Source organism: Rhinoderma darwinii, chromosome 5 (genome assembly GCF_050947455.1).
Source record: "Rhinoderma darwinii isolate aRhiDar2 chromosome 5, aRhiDar2.hap1, whole genome shotgun sequence".
In the NCBI taxonomy this organism is placed as follows: domain Eukaryota; kingdom Metazoa; phylum Chordata; class Amphibia; order Anura; family Rhinodermatidae; genus Rhinoderma; species Rhinoderma darwinii.
Window position 1 is genome coordinate 64,285,095 of NC_134691.1, and position 18,874 is coordinate 64,303,968.

At 40.5% G+C, this 18,874-nt stretch overlaps 1 long non-coding RNA gene across 1 annotated transcript in view; it reads right to left on the bottom strand.

Annotated features, from left to right (window-relative positions):
* The window catches only part of LOC142652522 (uncharacterized), a 165,270-nt gene that overhangs the window by 116,992 nt on the left and 29,404 nt on the right, over positions 1-18,874 (bottom strand). Inside the window, exon 3 of the long non-coding RNA XR_012847866.1 lies at positions 9,204-9,271. This is a non-coding gene — a long non-coding RNA (uncharacterized LOC142652522). The remainder of the gene's footprint in view (positions 1-9,203; positions 9,272-18,874) is intronic.

Here is an 18,874-nt window from a genome sequence, read left to right on the forward strand (position 1 = left end):
AATGTATTTTATAAGGCGGAAAAAGTGTTGTTTTTTTTAAGAAAAACTTTTACTTGGAACTTTTATTTATTTATTACAATCTTTATTAAACTTTTTTAACTTGTTTTTAGTCTCACTAGGGCACTTTAATGTGTGATCTTTTGATCGCTTTTTTAATACACTGCAATGCTTCTGTATTGCAGTGTATTATGCCTTTCAGAATATATACCTTTAGTAAAGCTAACAGGCATTTACTAAAGGCAGACCTGGGGGCCTTTGTTAGGCCCCCAGGCTGCCATAGAAACCATGCACACGCCCCACGATTGCATTGCGGGATGCCGATGGGGTGAGAGAGGGAGCCCCCTCCCTCTAAAACCACTCAGATGCGGTGGTCGGTGCCATGTCCAGTGGCGGATGTTACGAGATTTAGTGCATGAAGTAGATGAGATTGGAGCAGAGTGTCACAGCCTCATATGGGGAGAAATTAGGGAATAATTGTTGATAACATTCGAAGATCAGTTGCCTGTAAGACTTTTCTGAATTATTCTTTTCATAGCGGAGATGGTCTAGATTTTGCTCTATTCGTAAATCTCAGAGTAACCTAGATTAAATGTAGCCTGATTAAGTTTGGTTGGCCCTTCCTTATTTCATTTTTGTTCATGCAAGAGGAAACAATGTAGGTAAAATAAAAACTAAGGATTCAATTGCTGTTTTATTTTGCTCAGTTTTTCTTCAGAAGTTCCTAGGTATTCATGGTTTGGTAGAGATCAAAGATTTTTTAATAAGATTAGGAAAAGTATATATAAATCCATTGCCAAGTTTACGCCTCTAATTGGCGGTTACTCCCTGACACACAGAGATTTGGATGTTTTTTTTTTTTCCAGGAATGACTGATTCATTTATCATACGTAAGTTTAGATTCATTTTATCTAGGTTTTGCCGGGTTTTTTCTTTAAAGGCCGTGGTGTTGTTGGGGGGGGGGGGGGCATTTTTTAGAGTTTTAGCTTACACTGGTTTATAAGCCAAGTCATCCAGCTCTTACACTGGGTGGATATTGTTTACATAAATATTTGAGATTGTTGTGGCTAATGGCTCAAGATTATTACCTGAGCTATTTTATTTATTTTTTTATAATTATATATTTTTATTTTCATTTGCATCAACATTGAAAGAAAAAACAGTAGCAAATACAGAAGTGAGGGCACAAAGTGGATGAACAAAAGAAAAATTTGTACATTACATTGATCGTCCATACATAGGTCAACACAATATTACCACAATGTAGTACAAGGACTCAATGGGCGGACTTTCCAAGTTCTATCTATACATTATGAAAACATTGATGAGGCTACTGTCCGCTCGGAATATACAGTAAGAAATACGAAGCTTAGCTTTATGCTATTTCACGTCAGCATCCACCGCCTACACAAGATAAGAAAAGATTCCAACAATAATAACATGACAATAGACAGATACACAAGGGTAGAAAGAAGGTAAGGTAAAGATGGATCCCAGGAGCTGTTATATTCTATCCATTAGGCTTAAGTGTACTTTGAGAGCAATGGTCCCTATCATGGTGGTCTAGAGGAGTCATACATGTCCCAGAGCCTCCACACACTTGTAAAGCGATCTATGCAATTATTCAATGAGGCCGTCAGTGATTCCATTCTCTTGACTTCCCTAATTCTATTATGAAGGGTATTCAACGTAGGAGGAGTATTGCGTTTCCAATTGGCCGCAATAAGACACTTCGCAGCTGTAAGTATATGAAGAAGCAACCGGGACTGGACCTTCCCCCATCCCTTCGGTGGCACATTTAGAAGATAGGTCAAAGCTTGCCTTGGGGGTCTAACCCCCAAAACCCCCTGAATAAGGTCTCCAACTTCCCTCCAGAAGGGCCTTATTAGTTGACAGTCCCAAAAGATATGAGGAAGTGACCCCACGTCGCTGTGACATCTCCAACACCTATCCGATACCAAAGGGAAAATGCGATGGAGGAATTCCGGAGTATGATACCAATGCATCAAAATTTTATATTGGTTTTCTTTATAAGCCGCACATAGAGATGATTTCGCTGCCTGGGACCAGATGATTTGCCACAGCAACATGGGGAGCTCCCTGCCCAGGTACGCCTCCCACCTGGCCATATAGCCATGTCTGGCCGTCTCCTGAAGAGGCGAATCAGCAAGAATAGCATATATCCCTGATATTAACCCCCTAGTTGGGACAGTTATTTTACAGAGCATTTCAAAGGCTGTGGGTTTAGAAAAACACGGTTCCGCTCGCATAGAGTTAGCAAAATGTGTGATTTGCATATAACTGAAGTAGGAGTTTTTTGGTAAATTATATTTAGCTTGCAACGTCGAGAACGGTAAAATCGTTCGTTGACTGGGGTCTACTATGTCAGCAAAGTAAAATAAACCGGCTCTCGACCATGGCTGGGACATTTTTGTAGTAAGGCTCACAGGTAAGGAAGGATTATATAGGAAGGGTGTCATTAGGGATTTTGAGGAAGACAGTGCGTACTTCGCTTTAGATATCCTCCAAATTTCCTAGTGAACGTCATTGAGTGTAGGAGGGGGGTCGTCAGGGTGTCCGCCGTTCCAGACCACAACAAAGCATTCGGGTGTGTAGGTGCGATCCATCATTTCTCAATCTCAGTCCATTTATTATATGCCCTTAGTGAGGTCCAGCATGGGAGCCTTCCCAAATGTACCGCCAGGTAGTACCGGTAAACGTCTGGGATAGCTAAGCCACCCGCCATAACAGACGAGAGCATGACTGAGCTTGGGATTCTATGTCGTCTACCCGCCCAAATGTATTTCAAAAGAGTCGTTTGAAATTTGCACAGGTCTTTTCGTGGTATAGGAACCGGAAGGGTTTCCAAAAGGTATAGAAACTTTTGTAGGATAGTCATTTTAACCGCCGATACTCTGCCGAAAAAAGACAAGGGCAGGACAGACCATCTAGATATGAGTTTGTTTATGTCTTGCAATTTTACCGTTGCGTTCGGGGAGGAGTATAGTGCACATATCGCGTGAAGAAAAGGGCCAGAGATGCCAATCGTCGCTAGGGTGGCGAAGAGGAAGGACCAGTCTAATCGATCAAATGCTTTCTCAGCGTCCAGACTCAAGAGTAGGCCCGATGTTTCTGATTTATTGATAACATCTATCAGATCTATAGCTCTTCTAGTGTTATCCCCCGCCTGTCTATGTATGACAAATCCCACTTGATCTTTTTGGATCAACCCGGGCAGAAGGGAGCATTCAGCAGCGATATCGGTCTATAGTTAGAACAATCAGAGTGGTCCTTCCCCGGTTTAGGAATAACCGTGATAAAAGAATGAAGCATTGAGGGGGGTATCTGCTCCCCCGACAGGAAGGAATTAAAGAGGTCTATCATGTGTGGAGTTAGTGAATCCTGAAAGACTTTGTAATAGAGATAAGAGAAGCCATCAGGACCCGGTGATTTACCATTAGGGAGTTCTTTGATCGTGTCCTGTAATTCCTGAGCTATTTTTTATTATTGGATAGGTGTTTAAATAACCCAGTTGACACGGAGTTGTTTTTTTAAGTGGTTTTGTACCGCATGCGTTTTTAGGCATTTTTTACCTCTTTCTTTAACAGACAAAGGAAAAAACCGCGAGTGATTATGAACAAAACAAAGAGTAAAAAAACGTGTCAAAAACTGATGCGGCCGTTTGCTGCGTTTTTTTCGTCTCCCATTGATTCCAAAGGGGTTTTTAAGGTGGAAAACGCCTCAAGATAGGTCATGTCAGTATTTTTTTTTACCGCGAGCGGACAAAAAAGGCTTAGGAAAAAAAAACTCTGACTCCCATTGAAATCAATAGGAGGAGATTTGGGCCATTTTTTGAGATTTATTCCGATGCGGTTTCCATGTCAAAATCAGCGCCAAAAAAATTCCATGTAAACAGGGCCTAAAGCACTGCGGCTTGTTTAATCCAAAACGTATGTTTATATGTCTTTATTTAAGTATATGGTTATTTGTAATTTAATCTCATGTAAAGCACCAGGAATAATTAAATGTAAGGGGCCAATTGCATGATGGTGAAAATACTAATTAATACATTCACTGTTATTAACCCTTTCCCGCCCCAGGATGTATTAGTGTGTCATGGCTGGGAAGGAGCTTACCCGAAATTGAGTCCGCATTTGATTCCAGTGAATGTCTTTTGTTATATACAGCGAGGCTCCTACTACAATGTCCGGGATCGGCACTAGCTCTGTTCCTGGTTGTTTAACCCCTTAGATGCCACGGGGAATCGCTACCGCAGGATCTAAATGGTTGACATAGGGTAATCCATCAACCCCCCGCAAGGTTGCTGATGGTTGCTATGGCAACCATGAAGCCTAAAGTCTGCCTCCTGGTTTGCCAGAGGCAAGGGCTTATTAGGCTGCCTGTCAGTTTAAAAATGACAGTTGCAATACACTACACTACAAAAGTATTAGTGTTCGCCTGTACAATAGACTGCAGTAAAGGCCTTCAAATCTCCAAGTTAGGCCTCATGCACACGGTCGTGCCCATAATCACTGCCCGTGATCGCGGGCCCAGCTGGCCGCCACCAGCCACAGACAGCCACCCGCATTTTCTACCCACATGTCCTATCTTTTGCAGCGGCTTTCTACAGCCCGGACACCTTGCCGTAAATAAACGGGAAGGTGTCCGTGGACAATCACAGTGAATGGGTCCTTAATTGCGGACTGTAATTACGGTCTGCAATTACGGACGATTTTTAAAGAAAAAATAAATGTTTTATAAAAGTCCCAAGTCAAATAAAAATAGAATTGCTTGTTTTTTTGTCACCTCACCTCTAAAAAAAGAAAAAGTGATCAAAAACTCAAACAGCTCCATCGATGAAAAAATAAAAAAGTTATAGCTCTCAGAATGGCGACACAAAAACATAATTTAGAAAATGTTTTTGTTGTGTAAACAGATAAAAAATAAATATATATATGTATATATATATATATATATATATATATATATATAAATTTGTAATTGCCATAATTGGATCGACCTGCAAAATGAATTTAACATATTTATACAGCATGGTGAGAGCCATACAAAAATAAATAAAAAACAATGCCAGATTTGTTTTTGTCTCCTTACCTCTCAAAAAAAATGGAATAATAAGTGATCAAAAAGTAGCATGTACACCAAAATTGTACCAATAAAAGCTACAGCTTTTTGAAAGGAAAACAAACAAGATAAGCATATTGCGACACTAAAACATGATTTTTTATAATATATATAACTTTAGTATCACTGTAATTGTACTGACCCGCAGAATAAAGTTGATATGTCCTTTATACCACGCGATGAACGCCATAAAAACAAAACCTAAAAACTATTGCGGTATTGGTTTTTTTATTACAGTAAAAAATACAACATGTCTCACAAAAAAATATCTTATATGGCTATGTCGATGGAAAAATATTTGGGAACCAAGAAAGGGAGGGCCTGGGTTGTGAACCTCCACTTCAGTAATTTCTGGACAACGGAGTTGAAAATCACAGACAGACCAACATTTTTACGAACACATTGCAAAACCATTGCCTGTGCAGTGTGCTAGGAGTGACTCAACCAATCACAGCTCCGCTTGTAGCTTTCCCACACTAAGGCCGGATTCACACGAGCGTGTTCGGTCCGTGATATACGGACCGTATGTCAGCAGTATTTCCCGGTCTGAACACACTGCAGGGAGCCGGGCTCCTAGCGTCATAGTCATCTATGACTATAGGAGTCCCTGCCTCGCTGCGGGAAAACGGTCCCGTACTGTAATCATGTTTTTAGTATGGGACAGTTTTCCACAGCAAGGCAGGGACTCCTAGCATCATAGATAACTATGATGCTAGGAGCCCGGCTCTCTGCAGTGTGTTCGGTCTGGGAAATACTGCCGAAATACGGTCCGTATGTCACGGACCGAACACGCTCGTTTTCTTCCGGCCTAACTTAGGTGAAGTTTTCTCTGATTAGTCGTTCACTTCCCCTTTTTTTTCTCCATCCGGCCCACATTACTGTGACGACTTATTCCAGCCACGACTCATCCCTGCAGAATTTGACACCCCCCTTGTACTTAGTGCCACACTGCCTTTCTTGTACTAAGTGCCACACTGCCCCCTATTGTACTTAGTGCCACACTGCCCCCTATTGTACTTAGTGTCACACTGCCCCCCTTGTACTAAGTGCAACACTGCCCCCTTGTACTAAGTGCCACACTGCCCCCCTTGTACTTAGGGCAACACACACCCTTGTACTTAGTGCCACACTGCCCCCCTTGTACATAGGGCCACACACCTCCCTTGTACTTAGTGCCACACCGCCCCCTTGTACTTAGTGCCACACCGCCCCCACCCCTTTGTAATTAGTGCCACCCCCCCTCCCCCTTATACTTAGTGTCACACTGCCCCCAGAGTGGAGAGCGGTAGCCTACTGCTACCTCTCTCCGCTCTGCCTGATGTGACCTATTGTTAGGAGGAGCCAGGAGGTCATGCGACAGCGTTTTGACTGGGGTAGATCGCGGCCCGGGAGTGGACCAGTCCAGTCACCAGACATGAGTCACCTGACTTCATGTCATAGACGCACTACTAAATGGAGAATGTGGAAAAACCGCAGACGGTGCTTTTTTCTGACAAACGCTACGGACGGCAGAAAAAAACCAACATTTTTTGTGGACTGTATGTAAATTTAAGGATGGTTGGCAGCCCTGGGGAGGGCCCAAGCACATACCCTAAAACGTCATCATCTCTGCTGGAAGCGAGACCGTCTGTATTGTATCAAGGCAACAAAGAAGGTAAGGACCCAAAAAAGGCGCAGAGTTTGTTCCAAAAGGGGGATAAATAAGGACACCATTTATAAGTGGGACACCTGCCCTGAAAAAACCTGGCCTGTACATAAAGTAGTGCTTTAAAACGTACCACACCAACCCATGGATTATTCACCACATTATACCACCTTATTATACGCTGATATACTCCGCACAGATTACATAAGACCCCACATTATAAACTAAAATACTAGATAACCCCTAAACCAGGGATCTCAAGCACGCGGCCCCTGGGGCTGTCATCTGCGGCCCGCGGGACACAGAGCTGCTAGTACAGACTCTGCTCCGGGACTCTGGAATTCCCTGACATCGCTGTCCACATATGAACAGCTATGTCTAGGGCTTCACCAGAGCCGGAGTCCCGTGCAGAGCACTAGTACAGGCTCTCCTCCGGGTCTCTGTGGAATTCCCTGACATCGCTGTTCATATATGGACAGTGTTGACAGGCTCTTCCACAGAGCGGAGTCCCAGGCAGAGCGCTAGTATAGGCTCTGCTCCAGGACTCTGTGGAATTCCCTGACATCGCTGTCCATATATGGGGTATTATTATTATTATTACAACATATTATTGGTTAAAAATTTTTCAATTTTTACGTTCCAATTACAGATGAGCGAATTACACGTAAATTATTTCGGGTCAGGTTTTATTAAAACGGCCATCAGATTCAATTCAGTCCGTATAAATTCATTGCAAATTAAAAGTGGCTCGATTGCCCTAAAAAGTCGTAGGACTGTATCTAATCCCTCTCAAGCTTTTTAATGCCAAGACAGAATAAGTAATGTCAAAGTGACAGCAACATATATGGCTATGGGTAAAAAGACGGTAGCTGTTGGTAACAGTCTGTTTATACACTGCACTGTCTGATTTTTTTATGCATTTTAAAATAAAAATAAAAAGTCCAAAAATTATCTCTTCATGGAGTTAGATGCCTGCCGGTGTTTATACACGCTTTTTAACAGGCGTCCCAAAAATAAATTAATAAGTATATTATATATATATATATATATACATACACACACACACGCACACGCACACATACATACATAAACACTATATGGACAAAAGTATTGGGACACCTTCACATTACAGCTATAGGAACTTTTATGACATTCCATTCTAAATCCATAGGCATTAATATGGAGTTAGTTTTCCCCTTTGCAGCGAAAACAGCTTTTACTGTTCTGTGAAGGCTTTGTAAAAGATTTTGGAGAGTGTCAGAGGGAATTTTTGCCCATTCATCCATAAGAGCATTTGCGAGGTCAGACACTGACGTTGGACGAGAGGGCCTGGCTCGCAACCTCCTGGTTCATCCCAAATGTGTTTGATGGTGTTGATGTCAGTACTCTGTGCAGGACATTCAAGTTCTTCTACACCAAACTCACCCAACCATGCCCTTTTGGACCTTGCTTTGTGTGCTGGGGCACAGTAATGCTGGAACAAAAAATGGCCCAACCCAAACTGTTCCCACAAGGTTAGAAGCATACAATTGTCCAAAATGTCTTGGTATGCTGAAGCATTATGATTTCCCTTCACTGGAACTAAGGGGCCTGGGCCAACCGCTAAAAAAACAACCCCATAGCATTATCCCTCCTTCATCAAACTTTACAGTTGACACAATGCAGTCAGGAAGGTAATGTTCTCCTGGCATTCGCCAAACCCCGAATCATCCAACAAACAGATGGAGAAGGGTGTTTAGTCACTCCACAGCACATGTTTCCACTGCTACAGAGTCCAGTGGCGACGTCCTTTATGATGAAAGGCTTGCGTGCCGCTGCTATGCCATGGAAACTCATGCCATTAGTCAGCAGAGCGTTGGCGAGTTTTATGCACTATGCGTCTCAGTACTCGGTGACCTTCCTCTGTAATTTTACATGGTCGCCCTCTACGTGGCTGAGTGCTGTGATTCCTAAACACTTTGCAATAATACAACTCACAGTTGATGGTGGAATATCTAGGCAGGAAAACGTTTTACAAACTTATTGCAATGGTGACATCCTATTACAGTACTATGCTGGAATTTAGTGAGATCTTTAAAATGACCCTTTCTTTCATAAAAGTTTATAAAGGCAGACTGCATGACTAGGTGCTTGATTTTATACACCCATGGCAATGGTACTGAATTAACCCCTTCTCGCCACAATAATTTTTTCAATTTACATTTTTTCTTCCCCACCTTCCAAAATCCATAACTTTTTTTATTTTTCGATTGATATAGACATTTGAGAGCTTGATTTGCAGAAAGAGTTGTAGTCTTTCATGGCACCATTATTGTGCCATATAATGTACCAGAGAAACAAAAGGAAAATGCACGGTGCCACATAGTGCAGGTAAATCCAAGGTGATAGAACATATAGGTAGAAACAGTGGTATGCTCACCTATAGTGGTTGTGCTCAAAAACCGGCCCAACTCTGATGTAAATAAATGGTAGGTCCAAGGTGTGCTGCTGCCAAGATCCAGACCGGTTAATCAAGAGGTCACCGCAATGAAATAGGATAATAAATGAGAAAAAAAATGGATCATAAACGGCGCTGCTACTGTAAAGATCAAAATAAGCACGGAGACTAGGCAACGTGAACTAAAGTAATGAATTTAATGATAACAATGATTAAGGCTACGCGGTTCGAAGCTAGACTAGCGTCTTCCTCAGGCCATACATACAAACAGATCTGCTCCTTAAATACTTAAAAATATTTAATAAAAAAAAAAAGCCGCCAAGGCAAAAAGGTCAAAGTGCAGCCGTGACGTCATTGACAGAATAAAACCACAATGAATAGTTTGTAAAAACATTGCAAACCATTACAATAAGAGGACAAAACATCAACAAAAAGTGTGTATAAATTAAAGAAATATATAAGTAGAAAAAAACAAAAGAATATTTGAAGAAATAGAAATGAAAAAACAGTACATCAAAAAAGCTTTATAGTAACAAAAAAAGTATATGCTGGAAAGAAACTCTAGACCATCAATGAGACAGTTTTAGTAAGGGAAAAAAAAAAGTCTATATAAAAAATTACTTACATCAAAAGAAAGGGAAAGGGACCCCGAAAAGCACCAAGACAGCTAACGCGCCTCTGATTGCACAGGTACACAGGCGGCACAGGAACGCGTCCCTGGAGTCAAGGCAACCAGAAGCAGCTACGGAAGCCGAAGAGGGCCAAAAAGGGAAGCGATGGACAAAAACACGCTGCAAGAATGGTAAGTAACAGTGGGATTAGTAAAACAGATTAAGATGTACTTTAGACTTTTGAAAGATCTTTGTCTATGATGTACAATGCAGCAAATTGTATCATAAACTAAAACTTATGGCCGTTAAGTATAGAAATAGGGGGGGAGGGAATAAATTTCGGAACTTTCAAAATGTTTCTGACAAGTGAAGAATGTATACCAGATAACACCAATTGCATCGATAAGAGAATACACATATTAATCAAGTGATGGATGATTCATAAATATCATTTAAACCTCCTGGGTCTAAGGTTGAAAGTTTAAAGATCCAATAATTCTCTTGTTGTTTTAATTTATGGAATCTATTTGGAACATCAGGGGGAATATGTTCAATAGGGGTAATAGTAATTGTGTCGAATTGACGATTATGTGTGGAAGAGCAGCTTTCAATTCGATATTTCTGAATCATCACTTGATTAATATGTGTATTCTCTTATCGATGCAATTGGTGTTATCTGGTATACATTCTTCACTTGTCAGAAACATTTTGAAAGTTCCGAAAATCCCCCCCCATTTCTTTACCTAACGGCCATATATTTTAGTTTATGATCCAATACAAAGATCTTGCAAAAGTCTAAAGTACATCGTAATCTGTTTTACTAATCCCCCTATTACTTACCATTCTTGCAGCGTGTTTTTGTCCATCACTTCCCTTTTTGGCCCTCTTCGGCTTCCGTAGCCGCTTCTGTTTTGCCTTGTCTCCAGGGACGCGTTCCTGTGCCGCCTGTGTACCTGTGCAATCAGCGGCGCGTTAGCTGTCTTGGTGCTTTTCGGGGTCCCTTTCCCTTTCTTTTGATGTAAGTAATTTTTTTTATATGGACTTTTTTTCCCTTACTAAAACTGTCTCATTGATGATCTAGAGTTTCTTTCCAGCATACTGTATACTTTTTTTGTTACTGTAAAGTTTTTTTGATGTAGTGTTTTTAAATTTCTATTTCTTCAAATATTCCTTTTTTTTCCCTACTTATATATTTCTTTAACCCCTTCCCTCTTTGGCCACTTTTGACCTTCCTGACATGGCCTCATTTTTCAAATCTGACATGTTTCACTTTATGTGGTAATAACTCCGGAATGCTTTTACCTATCCAAGCGATTCGGAGATTGTTTTCTCATGACACATTGGACTTTATGTTACTGGCAAAACTTGCCCGATACATTCAGTATTTAATTGTCAAAAACACCAAAATTTAGCGAAAAATTGCAAAAATTTGCATTTTTCTCAATTTTAATGTATCTGTTTGTAAGACAGGCCGTTATACCACACAAAATTGTTGCTAACTAACATCACCCATATGTCTACTTTAGATTGGCATCATTTTTTGAACATCATTTTATTTTTTCTAGGACGTTACAAGGCTTAGAACTTTAGCAGCAATTTCTCACATTTTCAAGAAAATTTCAAAATGCTACTTTTACAGGGGCCAGTTCAGTTGTGAAGTGGCTTTGAGGTCCTTAGATATTAGAAACCCCCAATAAGTCACACCATTTTAAAAACTGCACCCCTCAAAGTATTCAAAACAGCATTTAGAAAGTTTATTAACCCTTTAGACTTTGCGCAGGAATTAAGGCAAAGTAGAGGTGAAATTTACAAAGTTCATTATTTTTTTCCAGAAATTAATTTTGAATCCATTTTTATTTGTACCACAGAAGATTTTACCAGAGAAATGCAACTCAAAATTTATTGCCCAGGTTCTGCAGTTTTAGGAAATATCCCACATGTGGCCCTAGCGTGCTACTGGTCTGAAGCACCGGCCTCAGAAGCAAAAGTAGCACCTAGTGGATTTTGGGACTCCTTTTTATTAGAATATATTTTAGGCACCATGTCATCTTTGAACAGGTCTTGTGTAACTAAAACAGTGGAAACCCCCCAAAAGTGACCCGATTTGGGAAACTACACCCCTCGAGGAATTTATTTAGGGGTGTAGTAAGCATTTTGACCTGCCAGTTTTTTTGCAAAAAATTTTTGGAACTAGTCCATGAAAATTAAAATCTAAATTTTTTCAAATATAATGTAGGTTTAGCTAATTTTTTTTCATTTCCAAAAGAACTAAAGTAGAAAAAGCACCACAACATTTGTAGAGCAATTTCTCCCGAGTAAAACAATACCCCACATGTGGTAATAAACGGTTGTTTGGACACACGGCAGGGCTTAGAAGGGAAATGTAATGACAGGGTAGGGAGACAGACAGGTGAGCCCTAATCTACCCGCCACTCAGTCCCTGCCTACTTGCAACGACCCGTCCTAAGCGACGGGGTACAACTGGGCGACGGTCCCTACGCTCAGTAAGTGCAAGACAGACAAACAGACAAGGGTACACAGAAGCTAGGGAAACGGTGCAGCTGCCCACGGAGATACCGTGAGCAACAAGAGTAGTGAACGAGCCGAGTCAAACCAGGAGAGAACGAAGTACAAAACGCTGAGCAGGAGAGTGGTCAGAAAGACAAGGTCAATAACAAGCAGAGGATGAGTAGTACAAGTAGCAGCGGCAAGCCAGGAAACAAGCATAGAAGAATCACAGGCAAAGGAGGAACAGGAAAGGCAGGTATAAATAGACAGTGGGCGGGAGTTAGCTCCGTCTGGCCAGGCTGTGATAGGCTCTCCCACTCCTAAGCCTGCCATCCTGAGTGGTGGAAGATGGAGTCAGTCTCACAGACATAGGAGCAGGTGCAGACTGATTGCCCACGGGCGTCGACACAGAAGCGGTGTCTGGCAAATCCTTTACAGGAAAGAGCGCTATTTGGCTTTTGGAACTCAAATTTAGCAGGAATGGTTTGCGGAGACCATGTCGCATTTGCAAAGCCCACGAGGGGACAAAACAGTGGAAACCCCCAACAAGTGACCCCATTTTGGAAACTATACCCCTTGAGGAAATTATCTAGGGGTATAGTAAGCATGTTGACCCCACAGGTTTATTGCAGAAATTTTTGGAAGTAGGCTGTGAAAATGAAAATCTACATTTTTTCAAATAAAATGTAGGTTTAGCTAATTTTTTTTCATTTCCACAAGGACTAAAGGAGAAAAAGCACCATATAATTTGTAAAGAAATTTCTCCCTTGTAAAACAGTACCACACATGTGGTAATAAACGGCTGTTTGGACACACGGCGAGGCTGAGAAGAGAAAGAGCGCCATTTGGCTTTTGGAACTCAAATTTAGCAGGAATGGTTTGCGGTGGCCATGTCGCATTTGCAAAGCCCCTGAGGGGACAAAACAGTGGAAACCCCCAACAAGTGACCCCATTTTGGAAACTACACCCCATGTGGAAATTATCTAGAGGTACAGTGAGCAGTTTGACCCCACAGGTGTTTTACAGAACTTATTGGAATTAGGCCGTAAAAATGAAAATCTAAATTTTTTCAAAGAAAATGTAGGTTTAGGTATTTTTTTTTCATTTCCACAAGGACTGAAGGAGAAAAAGCACCACAACATTTGTAAAGCAATTTCTCCTGAGTAAAACAATACCCCACATTTGATTATAAACATATGTTTGGACACACGGTAGGGCTCAGAATGAAAGGAGCACCATTTGGATTTTGGAATGGTTTCTGGGCGCCATGTTACATTTGCTGAGCCCCTGTAGTACTAGTACAGTGGAAACACCCCAAAAGTGACTCCATTTGAGAAACTGCACCCCCTGAGGAATCATCTAGGGGTATAGTGAAAATTTTGATCCCAAAGGTTTTTTGCTGAATTAATTAGAATTAAGCCATGAAAATGAAAAATATTTTTTTTTTCCAACAACATGCAGTTTTAGATCAACATTTTTCATTTTTACAAGGAATAGAGAAGAAAAAGCACGGCAACATTAGTAAAGAAATTTCTCCCGAGTACGGTAACACCCCATATGTAGTTATAATCAGCTGTTTACATATATGGGAGCATTCAGAAGAAAGGAGCGGTATTTATCTTTTGGAGCGTAGATTTTGCTGGAATGGTTTGAGGACGCCATGTTGCATTTGCTAAACCACTGATGTACCAAACAAAAGTGACCCCGTTTTAGAAACTACACCCCTAAAGGCATTTATCAAGGGGTGTAGTGAGAATTTAGACTCCACAGGTGATTTTCAGAAATGAATACGCAGTGGATGGTGCAAAGTGAAAATTGCAATTTTTCCACTGATCTGCCCATTCACTGCACAATATGTTGTGCCCCTAGAGAATCTTACCCCATAAATTGTTAAGCGGGTTCTCCCGGGTATGGTAATGCCTTACTTGTGGCCATAAATTGCTGTTTGGGCACACTGTAGGGCTAAGAAGGGAAAGACCGCCATTTTGAGCATGGATTTTGCTTGATAATAGTTCTGTTTGGGGTTTTGCTGGTATTTCCGTTTATAATGTGGGGGCATATGTAATCTGTGCGGAGTACATCAGGGCATAATAAAAGGGTATAAAAATGGGGTAAATAATACAATTATCCATAGATGTGTGTTACAATGTGAAGCGATCTGTTATGCGCAGGCCGGTGTCACACTGATAAACGGTTTTCTTTCTTATCCCCCTTTTGTAACGCTATGCACCTTTTGGGGACCTTTTCTACTTCGTAGTTTGGGAAATATTGCTGGGAAAGTTTTGCTCTGGTATAATACGGGCGCCCTCGCTTCCAGCGGATGTGCGATGTCCCTTCCCTTTCCTAGTTCCTAAATACTAGGGCCCTGAAACTGAAGGAATGTTCCCCTCCGGCCTGCGCATTGAGATGTTTTTCATCACCGCATTACTAGTGCCATAACTTTTTTATTTTTCAGTTGATTGGGCTGTGTGCGGGCTTGTTTTTTGCGAGACGGGCTGTAGATTTTATTGGTACCATTTTAGAATACATACAACTTTTTGATCACTTTGTATTTCAGTTTTTGGTAAAGGAAATTACCAAACACAAGCAATTCTGGAATAGTTTTTTATTGGGGTTTTTTTCGGCATCCACAGTGCGCCCTAAATTACATGTTAGCTTTATTCTGCGGGTCGATACGATTATGGCGATACCAAATTTATATAGTTTTTTTATGTATTGCAGCTTTTGCACAATAAAATCACTTTTTTGCTAAAATCATTTGTTTTCTGTGTCGCCATATTCTAAGACCCATAATTTTTTTATTTTTGCGTACACAAAGCGGTGTCAGGGATTAATTTTTGCGGGACAGATTGCCGTTTTTATTGGTATTATTTTGGAGTAAATGTGACTTTTTGATCACTTTTTATAGCATTTTTTGGAAGGAGATGTGACCTAAAAACAAAGATTCTGGCGTTGTTTTTCATTTGTTTTTTTTACGGCGTTCACCGTGCGGGATAAATTATAGAATAGTTTTGTAGTTTGGGGCGTTACGGACGCGGCGATACCAATTATGTATAGTTTTTTAATTTTTACGTTTTTTCCTATAATAAAAAAGACTTACTATGGGAAAAAAGTCAGTTTAGCTTTTTTTTATTTGAGGGCCTGATGCCCCGATCGCTACTCTAATACACTGCAATACATACGTAGTGCAGTGTATTAGCGCTGTCAGTTATTCACTGACAGCAAGCCTATGAGGACACGCCGTAGGCAGGTCCTCATCGGCTCCCGTACAAGGCAGACTCGGACATCAGATGCTGCGCAATATTGAGTGCAGCATCTGAGGGGTTAATCTGCCAGATCGGAGAATAGCTCCGGTCCTGGCAGTTACAGCTGTCACCCCGCGGTGATGGTGCCGGCTCTGCTTCTGAGCCCGCACCATCACCGCGACGTAACTGTACTGTGCTTTGCGGGAACACCAGATCTGTTTGTCGTATGTACGGCCTAAGGAAGACGCTAATCCAACGTCGAAACGCGTAGCCTTAATCATGGTTATCATTAAATTCATTACTTTAGTTCACATTGCCTAGTCTCCATGCTCATTTTGATCTTTACTGTAGCAGCTCCATTTATGATCCATTTTTTTCTCATTTAATATCCTATAAAATGTACTAGGAAACTGGAAAAAAAATTATTTGATGGGTGGAATGACAAAAAAAAAAAACAGTGATTCCTCCATTATTCCATTATTCTTGGGGGGGGGGGGGTTATGCTTTTAAATTACCGTGAGGTAAAAACGACATGCTAACTTTATTTTTGTGGTCAGTTTGATTACGGCAATACCAAATTGATATAGTTTTTTTTTTTTTTACTACTTTTACAAGGAAAAAAATAATTGATAAAAAATTATTTGTTTTGTGTCGCCATATTCGGAGAGCCGTATCTTTATTTTTCCGTCGTATGAGGGTTTATTCTTTACTGGGTGAGCTGCAGTTTCAACTGATACCATTTTGGGGTACATGAGACTTTTTGATCACTTCTTATTCAATTTTTTGTGGTAGATGAGTGGACCAAAACACAGTGATTCTGGCGGTTTCATTTTTTTTACGCCGTTTCATCTGCGGGTTAATTAAAGTTATATTGTGATAGTTCAGGCTTTTACGGATGCGGCAATTACAGTTATGTTATATTTTTTGTTTTACATTGCTTTTTGGGGAAAATGAGAAAAGGAGTATTTTTTATATATGATAAAAAAAACTCAGATAGTAAAAATAGTTAATCACTAGGAGACTTGAACCAGCGATCGTTGGATCACTTACAAGATATAACACAATACTATTGTATTGCAGTATATCGTGATTCGGACAGGCAGGATTTAATAGGAGTACAAAGATGACAGACCTGTTATAGTGGCTATGATGACTCACACCCTATACACCTCATGATTGGCTGTGCTTCAGGGAGAGCTGTCTGCAAGGCATTATAGGGAAGCTCGTTAGGCCACCGCCCAAGGTCATATAATCCTTCTTCTTGTCTTCTCCTGATGTGTAAAATAGCAGCCGCCATTTTGAGCAATTTGCCCGACATGAATTCCAACAGTTTCAGATTTGCTAAAATCCAAACCTTTTGGAAATTTGTTATTAATTTGATTCATGTAGAATCTTTATGCTCATCTCTAGTTACAATTCTAATTAATTTGCTAAAAAAAACACCTGTGAGGTCAAAATGCTCAATACATCCGTAGATTCCTTAAGGAATGTAATTTCCTAAATGGAGTCACTTTCTGAGGATTTCCACAGTACTGGTACCTCAAGGGCTTTGCAAATGGCACATGGCGTTCGAAATGCAGATTTTGCTAGAATGGTTTTCTAAAGCCAAATGGCGTTCCTCCCCATCTGCCATGTGTCCAAACAGCAGTTTACGACAACATATGGGGTATTGCTGTATTTGGGATAAATTGCATTGCATATTATGGCATGCTTTTTATTCTGTGTTCCCTGTGAAAATGTCAATTTTCTTCCCCGATAATATATACAAATTCTTATAGATTCCATCATACACCATGGGGTCAAAATGCTCATTATACCCACTACATGAATTGAGGGGAGTAGTTTCCAAAATAGGGTAATTTCGGGCGGGTTTTTACTGCACTAATACCTTAGGGGATTTGCAAACAAAACAAGTCGTCTGAAAACCGCTCCAGCAAAATCTTCGCTCAGTATGCCAAATGGCTCTCCAAAAGCCCAATGGCGCTCCTTCCATTCTGAGCTTTGCCGTGTGCCCAAACAGTAGTTTATGATCACATATGAGGTATTGCTGTGCTCAGAAGAAATCACCTTAGAATTTTTGGGGTGCTTTATCTACGGAATTTCTTGTGAAGATGACAAATTTTGTGCTAAATCTATCATTGAAAAAAAAAATAATATTTATTTTAATGGACCAATTCGAATAAGTTCTATGAAACACCAGTTGGGTCAAAATCTCACTACTTTCTTAGAATTTTTTTTTGAGGTTTGTAGTTTCCAAAATAGTATCCTTTGTATGGGCCTTGAGGTGCCAAAACATCGTAATAACCCCAAAAATCTTAATTGGTGCCTGGTAAACATCCTAATTAAAAAGGTCTCAAAATCCACAAGGTGCTAATTTATTGCTGAAGCCTCTGTTTGAATCAAGTAGCACACTTGGGCCACATATGGGATATTTCTAAAAATTTCAGAATCAGAGTAATATATTTTAATTTGTGTTTCTCTGTTAACACTTGCTGTGTTACAGAAAAAAAAAAGGATTTAAATTAAATATTTGCAAAAAAAAATGAAATTTGTACATTTCAACCCTCTTTGCTTTAATTTTTTTGAAATGCCTAATGGGATTAAAAACTTCCTAGATGCGGTTTTAAATACGTTGAGGGGTGCAGTTTTTTTTTAAATTTGGTGATTTCAAATATTTAGGCACCTCAAAGCCACTTCAAACCTGAAACGAAGCCTAAGGGTATGTTCACACGGCCTAATTTCAGACGTATACGAGGCGTATTTTGCCTCGTTTTACGTCTGGAAATACGTCTCAAATACGTCGGCAAACATCTGCCCATTCATTTGAATGGGTTTGCCGACGTACTGTGCAGACGACCTGTTATTTACGCGTCGTCGTTTGACAGCTGTCAAACGACGACGCGTAAAAATACAGCCTCGTCAAAAGAAGTGCAGGACACTTCTTTGGACGTTTTTGGAGCTGTTTTCTCATAGACTCCAATGAAAACAGCTCCAAAAACGGACGTAAAAAACGCCGCGAAAACGGCGCCAAAAATGCGAGTTGGTAAAAAAACGTCTGAAAAGCAGGGTCTGTTTTCCCTTGAAAACAGCTCTGGATTTTCAGACGTTTTTGGTCACTACGTGTGCACATACCCTAAAAAAAACAATAGGTTTTGCAAATTTTGTTTAACTCCTTAATGACCGGGCATGTTTGTACCTTAATGACCAAGCCAGATTTGTCAAATCTGGTATGTCTGACTTTATCAGAGAATAACTGTGTGAAAGTTTTGAATATCCAAGTAATTCTGAC